This window comes from Notechis scutatus, chromosome 13 (assembly GCF_049901735.1).
Source record: "Notechis scutatus isolate UNSWTSFEM ecotype Mainland chromosome 13, rNotScu1.2, whole genome shotgun sequence".
Taxonomy (NCBI): domain Eukaryota; kingdom Metazoa; phylum Chordata; class Lepidosauria; order Squamata; family Elapidae; genus Notechis; species Notechis scutatus.
In genome coordinates, this window is record NC_142021.1 from 5087537 (window position 1) to 5096948 (window position 9412).

Genomic DNA, 9412 nt, shown 5'->3' on the forward strand with positions numbered 1-9412 from the left:
TAAACATGATTTGTGGTTTTTTTTAAAAAAAAATTGTGAAACTTTAATAAAAATTATTTTTTTAAAAAAAATAAAAAATAAAAGGATGCAAATGACCAGCTGTCTGCAAAGAGTATCAATCCTTCCATTCCCCACCATCTAGTCAGAGTGGAAGAAGCTTCTTAGATGAGAAGTGAAAAGTCTTCAAAGACAAAAACAAGAAAGTCCAGTTGCCTCCTGAAAAAAGCACCTTTGGGACAAGTATGACCTGGATGACTGAGAATCTCTACAGACTTTTATGTATAAAGATCCTTCTATAAAGGTAGCGAGGGTGCTAGGATGTTGCTCATAATAGACCCCCAATAACCCCAGCATGCTGGTTACCTGTATATAATTAGTAGGTTTGTATGTCATTTCAGGAAACCATGGGGAGGCAAGATGGCCGCAAGAAGAGTAGCATCAAAGACCCATCAATTTTGCACTCTTCCCATCAGGTGAGAAGACTCAGGTTCACGAATGCCTTCCAGTTTGCTTCTTTTTTGCTTCTTTTCCTGCCAATGTTTCATTACCAGGCACGGTGACTTCATCAAGGCATGGAACAGTGACTTTTGCTGACTGTTTATATGTTGTAGCTTGTCCTACCAGTCCTGATTGGATATTACTTCTTGATTGCACATGGTGATGGATATTGTTTCTCCTTCTGTTGTTCTTGTTTATCTGATGCTGGTTCCTGCTTATCTGGTTGCTGGTTAATGCGCAACAACGAAGGATGAGCCCAGGGCTGCTTGCCTCCTTCTTTGATCTTTGTTGGCTTCTTCCCTTGAGCAGTTTGCAGAAAAAGATTTTCTCGATGTATCTGTTCATCACTGACATTGATGTTCTCGTATCAGGGAGGTTTATGCTTGAATCATCCAGATTCTCCGAAAAAATTCTTCGGGTTTGCCTTTCACTGCAGCCCCATTATCTTTGGTCTCTTCTTCTATTAGGGGGAGTCAACTAATATAAAATATGGAAGCGTAGAAATTAGTGAGATGTACGCTTGTCAAAGTGATGTGCCACTGTGGATCCTCTCCAACATGGAAGTGGAAGAGAGAAGATAGAGAAGATGTTGAAAGTGGAAGGAAATGGAAGGAAGAATTTTGTGTTTTTTTTTCTTCTTCTTCTTCTTCTTCTTCTTCTTCTTCTTCTTCTTCTTCTTCTTCTTCTTCTTCTTCTTCTTCTTCTTCTTCTTCTTCTTCTTCTTCTTCTCTTCTTCTTCTTCTTCTTCTTCTTCTTCTTCTTCCTCCTCCTCCTCCTCCTCCTCCTCCTCTTCCCCCCTTGTTATTCTTTATGAATTCTTATTTCATTTTTGGGTTCCTACTTCCATTGCTGTTTGTACCCTCTAATCACAACATTTTGGCACAGCTTATCTATATAATTTGCCCTGACTGAGGATACACAAAAATGTCTTTGTGGCTTTAGATGAACCACTTAACTCTCAAGACCACCCAGCAAGAAGACAAGGAACCAGATCCAGCATGGCTAGAAATGTAGATTTGGGTACAATCCCAGCTAAAGTGATTTCCCCTTTTTGTGCTATGGGTTGTTGTTTTGTTTTTGTGAGGGGGACAACACAAAACCATATCTAACTTTTACAGAAGTTTACTGAAGCTTTCAGAGAAGAAGACAGCTGTGGCAAGACAGACGTCAAGGAAGGAAGGACCTACTGTAGAACCTTGAAGGCATAATCACACCTAGCTGTACCAGAGTTGTCTTAGAAGGTATCTTTCATAAGCTCAATACAAATAGGTTTTAAAATGCAGGGCTGTATAAAGCTTCAAAGAGGTGTTTGGATTTAATGAGACTTACAGGAAACAATCCCTTCAAAATAGCTCTTAAGTAGATTAGCGTGACCACCACAAATGTGAGCGGTAGGGACCAAGGGCCTGAATGATCAATGAACACTTTGCCAAAGTGCATTTACAACCTGGAGCAAGCTTGGGTGAACTGGTGAGAATTTCAGAGCGCGTTAGCAGGCATTATCCCAAGATGACTGCTGTAGGGAAGGGTGTGTCCCCCTTCACAAATTCATTAGCAGGGTGAAGTGATAGGATCTGTTGCCATCACGTTGGGTTGATAGCCACTTAGACTGCTGAAATCTTCAAGATGAGTCTATGAATCAGACTTACTCCGTTTTACAAATTGGGTAGGATCATAGAATCCTAGGCTGGAAGGCACTCACCTTGGAGGTCTTCTAGTTCCAAATTCCTGTGCAAATCAGGACACCTTATTCTATCACAGGCAAGTGAACCGTCCAATCGTTTCTTGAAGACCTCCAGCGAAGGAGCGCTCACAGTGCCAGGAGGCAAGTGTCAGGAGTTACCCCCATTTAAATCATGAGTCTGGAGCCAAACTTCCAAAGCTTCAGAAGGATTTATTGGGAGTTAAAAAGTCCGACACTGCCTGGGTGTAGCCGACTCTGAGACACATCATTCATTGTCACCCTTGACCCTGGTTTTCCCCCACCCATCTGGGTGTATCCTAATTCATATTCTCCAATGGGACACATCCATAGCCAAGAGTCATCAATCCTGTTCTCCAGTTAGATCTTTGCACGGCAGAAACTTCAGTCACCTAGTTACTATCTTTGAAAAAACATTTATGGAATGCGGTTTTGGTTTACAAGCTGTTGCACTGCTCCCTCCTCCCTTTCTGTTGGCAACTCTAAAAGTCCATAGGAATATTTTATGAGTTGACAGCAAGCTGTTCCATTGATTAAGAGTTGTCACGATCAGGAAATTCCTCCTTGTTTCAGTTTGGATCTCCTTCTGACCAGCTTCCACTCATTGCTTCTTGTCCTGCTTCAGGTTCCTCAGAGAATAAGTGGACCTCCTCTTCTCCATGACTGCTGCTCAAGAACTGGAAGGTGGTTATCATATCACCCCTCGTTCTTCTCTTCATTAGGCTAGACCAGGGGTAGGCAACCTGTGGCTCTGGAGCTGCATGTGGCTCTTTCATCCCTCTGCTGCAGCTCCCTGTCGCTCAAAATATGTGTCACAGCCGCCAATGTGCGACACCCGCCGGCACATGATTTATTGAGCTTTTTGTAGGCGAACCATGGATAAATCCAAGAAAAGTTTTAGAAAACAGTTTACTTCAACTACGTATGCTAGTTTTGTGACATAGTCAGGCATGGGAAGGATTTTTATGGCTCCCGGTGTTTTCTTTTCTGTGGGAAATGGGTCCAAATGGCTCTTTGAGTGTTTAAGATTGTGGACCCCTGGGCTAGATTTCTCTCTCCCTCTCTCCCTCCCTCCCCCCTGTCTCTCTGTAAGTTTTAAAATTTTCAAACAATTACTACTGCCTGTAATGAAAGTAGTGAGCCAGAAGCCTGATAAAGTCAGATATATTGATGGAAATGCCAATATTGTAGCATCATTTCTGGTTGTTGGCAAACCAGAAGACGTAAGTCCTGTGATGGACTTCCTTGTCTCTTTCCCCAACATGGTTTTGAATGAGCAATTCAAGCCATTCTTCAAGAGATCCAATCATCGGGTATGTCTAGTTTAATGAAAAGAAGGAGTGGGAGTGACACGATAGAACAACCTTATTCTCCAAAGCACCTGAAGGCAGAATAAGAGGTAACAGATGGAAATTAATCAAGGAGATATCCAGCCTAGAACCAAGGAGAAATTTCCTGACTGTGAGAGCAACTAATGAATGGAACAAACTTGCCTCCAGAAATTGTGCATGCTCCAACCCTGGAGGTTTTTAAGAGGAGATTGGACAATCGTTTGTCTGAAATGGGAGAGGCCTTCCTGCCTGAGCAGGATTGGAAGACCTCCAAGGTCCCTTTCAACTTTGTTGATTCTATTCAGAGGGGGTCAACTTGTTTTCCAAAGCCCCTGAAGGCAGGACAAGAAGCAAGGGATGGAAACTCACTACGGAGAGAAGCAACCCAGAACTAAGGAGGAATTTCCTGACAGTAAAAACAATTAGTCCGTGGAACCATTTGCCTTCAGAAGTTGTGGATGCTCCAACACTGGAGGTTTTCAGAAGACACTGGGCAACTGAGTCTAGGGAGGTTGGACTAGAAGACCTTAAGGTCCCTTCCAATTCTGTTTTTCTTTCATACCTCTTTAATGATTATTTCAAGGAGGGGAAAGTATATTCTGGTCTCTGAGTTAACCCCTCATAAACAACATTGATACCTCTTCCCTATGTCCTTGCTTCTTTTTAAAAAGTCTGCTTGAATTTTATAAACTGGGCATTTCCTGAAGCATCTGGTTTTCATTGGGTTCCTTCCCAGACTCACCTTTATTCAATATTCTTGGAAATTGAAGTGGGAAAATATTTTTTTTTTCCCCCAGAAGGGGGATAATAAGGCTTAGAGGATGTACTTTTCATTGAACTTACTGGTTTATGTACCAACCACAACAACTATGGTGCTATTGTGAATAATACTATACAGATTTTTCACCCTCCAGGTTTGATTGTTTTAACCCATCAACATGTAAGCATTGCCGGATGCTGGTTAGGAAGGGACAGCCAGGGAGAGAGCCTGAGCATTTATGAAAGGAAGACAAATTGGAGTCATCCAGTGACAACTAGTATTAAGAAGTTGAGGTCCACAGAGATTGGACTGGTCTCCATTTCCTGATGAAAAGGTAGATGGAGAGTCAGTTTGGTCAGGTGGTTAAGGCACCAGGCTAGAAAGCAAGAGATCACAAGTTCTAGTGCTGTCTTAGGTAAGAAAGCTTACTGGGTGACACTGGGCCAATCACCGGGAGGTGGTGAGTTCTAGTTCCACCTTAGCTATGAAAGCTAGCTGGATAATAATAATAATAATAATAATAATAATAATAATAATAATAATAATAATAATAATAATAATAGCAGCAGCAACAAGAAGGAAGAAAGGAAGGAAGGAAGGAAGGAAGGAAGGAAGGAAAGTTTGCATCACCAAGATACATCTCTGCTTGGCTGTTTTCTTGCAGTCATTTCATCACCCATTTGTGAGATATTTTGGTTTGCCTCTAATTACAAAGTTCACTTCTGTTCATATATCCTTCCTTCCTTCCTTCCTTCCTTCCTTCCTTCCTTCCTTCCTTCCTTCCTTCCTTCCTTCCTCTCTCTCTCTCTCTCTCTCTCTCTCTCTCTCTCTCTCTCTCTCTCTCTGTCTCTCTCTCATACACACACACACACACACACACACACACACACACACCAAGCTACTGTGATATGGGGGCCTAGGAAAGCTTGAGGGAAGCCAGGAAAAACCAGCATCTTGGCTGAATTGATCTTCCCCGCATCGATAGCAAATCCGGTGTATTACCCTGAGCAGACAATTTCACAATGTCGTGCTTTCATTTACGAGTTTTAGATTGCCGGTTGTGAAATAATTCACCAAGCAGCAAAACTCAGGGCGGGGGAGAAGCAGGTGTCAATATACGTTTAAGTAAAAAGGTTTTTGTTTTGTTTTGTTTTTGAAAGCCTGGAGGTCAATTAGGAAAGGCAATAGTTATTGCAGATCAGGGGAAATGAAGAGGAGGACATGAAGAAGAGAGTCGTGAGGGATGTTTCGATGGGAGCCGCCGATTCCTATTAAGTAAATAAGACTTTTCATGGCTACCTAGCAGCGGGGGGAACCCTTCAAGTGGAATCCATGCAAGTGGATTTATTCGGAGTCACAGAATAACAATTTCCTGACTGCGAGAATAATCAGTGGAACGGCTCGCCTTCAGAAGTTACGGGTGGCTCCATCACGGGAAGCTTTCAAAAAAAAAGAGATGGGACAAGCCATTTGACTGGAATAATATAAGGTCTCAAACAGCAGGTTGGACTAGAAGATCTCCAACCTCCTTCCAACTCTGTCATCCCATGATACTATTTGCCAAAGTAGGGTGGGGACAAGAAGCAACGGAATGGAAATGAAGCAAGGAAAAAAAAGCAAGCTAGAATGAAGGAGAAATTTGTAATCGGTGAGAACAACTCATCGATGGAAGGACTAATTGGTGGAGCCAACACTGGAGGTTTTCAAGAAGAGATTCGACCGTCACTTGTCTGGAATGGTACAAGGGGTCCAATTCAACCATGCACCTGGGGTCAGGTGTGAAAGACCAGGTCCACATGTGAAGGTTCAATTAACCTGAGTTATTGCCAAAAGCCTATCCATCAGAATATTCTCAACTCCTGATTAGACTTAGATAAGGGTCAACTGCACTCAACGGTAGATTGGGCTTATTTTGCTTGTGGCTACGTAAGGATTCTAGGGATGATTCCCTTTTTCTCACCACCCCTTCTCCTGTATCTGGAGACCTATTAGGACGGAGCGCCTGGAGAACTGGGTTAGTTCCCTTCCATCTTTTCCTATGCAAACCTTCTCCATTATTCCATTCCAAATGCTTTTTACGTGGCATTTAAAATGGTGGTCGCTCTGGGCTGTTACCCTGACCCATAGACCACTGAGTTAATTTAATGAAACCTTATTCATTAGGCTGCTTATGGATTTATTGGTGAATAAGTTTATGGTAAAGACATATTGTCATTCTGCCAGAAGAGTAATCTTTTTTGAAGGGGTGCCTCCCCCCCGCTCTCTCACACACACGCACAAACTGTCTTTCTGTCCCCTCCCTCCCTCTCTGTCTGTCTATCTCACTCTCTGTCTCTCTCTGTCCCCTCCCTCTCTGTCTGTCTGTCTGTCTGTCTCTCTCTGTGTGTGTCTGCCTCCCCTTCCCACCATCTCTCTCCCTAGCTCAAGTTCTTTCCTGCTGAATGTTTCAGTATTCCTTTACAACAATATAAAGGTTTATTTTTAAGGTATTGTCAGCCTAGGTAGACACAGGAAACACCATAAGATGAACTGATCATAGTTTATTGCAATGCAACATAAACAGAATCTTTAACTTGCTGAATCTTTGAGATGAAAATGACTGTTAATCTCCACAACCAGTTTATGTTCTGCCTCTTGGTAGCTGAAATGGCGGTCTCATTAGGAAAACATGGATAAAGTCTGTGGAGATTTTCAGTTATCCAGGCCATGGTTGTTCCAAAGGTGCTTTTTCAAAAGGCAACTGGACTTGCTTTTCTTTTAACTTTTTTGGGAGTCCAGATGCTTTTTAAAAAAAAGCATCTTTAGGGGAAAAAATATAGATGTGATTTTGAGGGACAGAAGGTCTACCACCTCAATGGAATTTGCATTCGGTGGCCTTCTGCTGGCATAAATAAAGCAATATGGACCACTAAACTTGTCACATAAAATTAACCACTGTTCCATGGCTAGGTACCACTTGAGCATCACGGAGCAAAAGCAACAACTTTAGCAAAGTATCCTGATAGCCATGGCCTCAAAGACCTCAAATATCTTGGTGTTCCAAATGTGGAACTGGAGTTTACAAAGCAGCTTTCCTGAGCATATATGACTGCCTGATGTACGTAAAGCAATAAAAGACACCATCTCTCTATAGTATTCAGAAAATAAAATAGAGAATAGTAGGGTTGGAAGAGATCTTGGAAGTCTTCTAGTCCAACCATTTGCTCAAGCAGGAGACTCTAGACAATTCTAGACAAATGGCTGTCCAGTCTCTTCTTGAAAACCCCCAGTGATGGAACACCTACAGCTTCTGGAGACAAGCTGTTCCTCTAATTCTCCTTAGTTCTTGGTTGGATCTCTCTTTAGTGATCTTCCATTCGTTACTTCTTGTGTTGCCCTTAGGTGCTTTGGAAAATCGGTCAAGTTCCTGTACTCTGTGAAGCAGTTAAATGAATGAATAAGGTCTTGGAAATTTGTCAGACTCAGGTTGTGGAGCTTCAGGACAAAGGAAACAGCATATAAATTTTCCAACTTTATCATAGGGACTTTGTGTTCAAAAAATAACTTGGATCTAAGCATCAGGATTGTAGTTTTAAGGAACAGCTCAGTTACTTGTGGTTTACACCATAATGGTCCCTGGGAGGTATTCTTTGGACATATTTTTGTCCCATATTGTTTACATTATGTGAAGGCTTTCTTCACTGTTGGTGGGAGATCCATTTTTTGATCTGGTATTAAAGACTGTTCTGATTTAATCACAGGCTGGTGGGTTAGGTAATCTAGCACAGTCCGGGAGATTTCAACTACAATATTCATAATGCCTGACCATTGGCCATGTTGACAGTAGCTGAAGCAACCCATAATATCTACCCCAAGCCCTAATTTAATTCCTACACCAATGATATACCATCTTCTTTAGCTCATAAGCTACTTGAGGGTTGCGGTCTAAAAAATTCCCAGGGTCAAAAGAAAAGCAAATTTTGATTTAAAAGTAATTAAGATTATAGTATATTAGAAGGATTGTCTCCCTGTGCAAATTAATCATTAGATCGAATTAAACATAATAATTCATTTGCAGCTTCTCAAAGGAACGGTTTACCTCTGGACATTGTGGGTGTTCCATCACTGGAAGTTTTCAAGAAGAGACTGGACAGCCATTTAGCCAGGATGGTTTTGGGCAGTGATGGCTAACCTTTTTGGCATTGAGTGCCCAAAGTGTGCACATCCCCAAAATGCAATACAGAATATATATATATATCTATATATCTATATTCCGTCGTCAAAGCATTGGGGCTGTTCCACTTCGCAAGTTTGTTTTATTTTGTTGGGTGTTTATTTTTCCTTCCTCTTCTAACTGGTTAGCTGCAAAAGGAAAGTAGAACCAATGACGTGTCTGTAAGGAATGACGGCAGGTGAAAGCTTTCCTATAATGGAACAGCAGCCATGGTTAACTGAGGTGATGGAAGATCAAAGCATGTGTGGCTATTATACAGCAAGATACCTCATCGCCAGATGTGCCTTAAGGCTGCCTCTCCTGTTTAAGTCTTTCCCCAGGAAAACATCTCACCCTTCATCCCATTCACCAAAAAGGTGTCAAACCTGTTCAAACAGCTTTACTTGTCTGTGTGCAACTCCAGAGACACAAGTCTCAACCCAGCCAAGGGCTGAGCCAAGAAACCTCGCTGGCATTTTTGTACATCGCTCTTCTTCTATTTGGGTAGACATTTGCTTTTAAGGCTATCGTGCGATTTCTTCCCCAAAGAGGAGATCATTTTAATCAAGGAGAATATTTGTAGCTCAGGGTTGACATGAGGAGTCCTTGGTGCTCCCTGGTCACCAGTGCACGGAGGTGATGTTACTTAGTTTGGATAATGAAATTTCTGTAAGAAAACAAGCAAGCACTGAAGACCCCACAGTCCTTCTTCCCCTTCTCTTCCTCTTCTCCTTCTCCTTTGCTCCTCCTCCTCCTCCTCCTCTTCCAACTCCAACTCCATCTCCATTCCTTACTAGCACTGATGATGTTACCTAGTTTGGGTAATGAAACATCTTCAAGAAAATAAGCCAGCTCAAAGAACACCAAGGACCTCTCATGAAGATAAATTTTCTTATCAAATAGTCCAGTAGGTTTCTTACCCTTGTTTG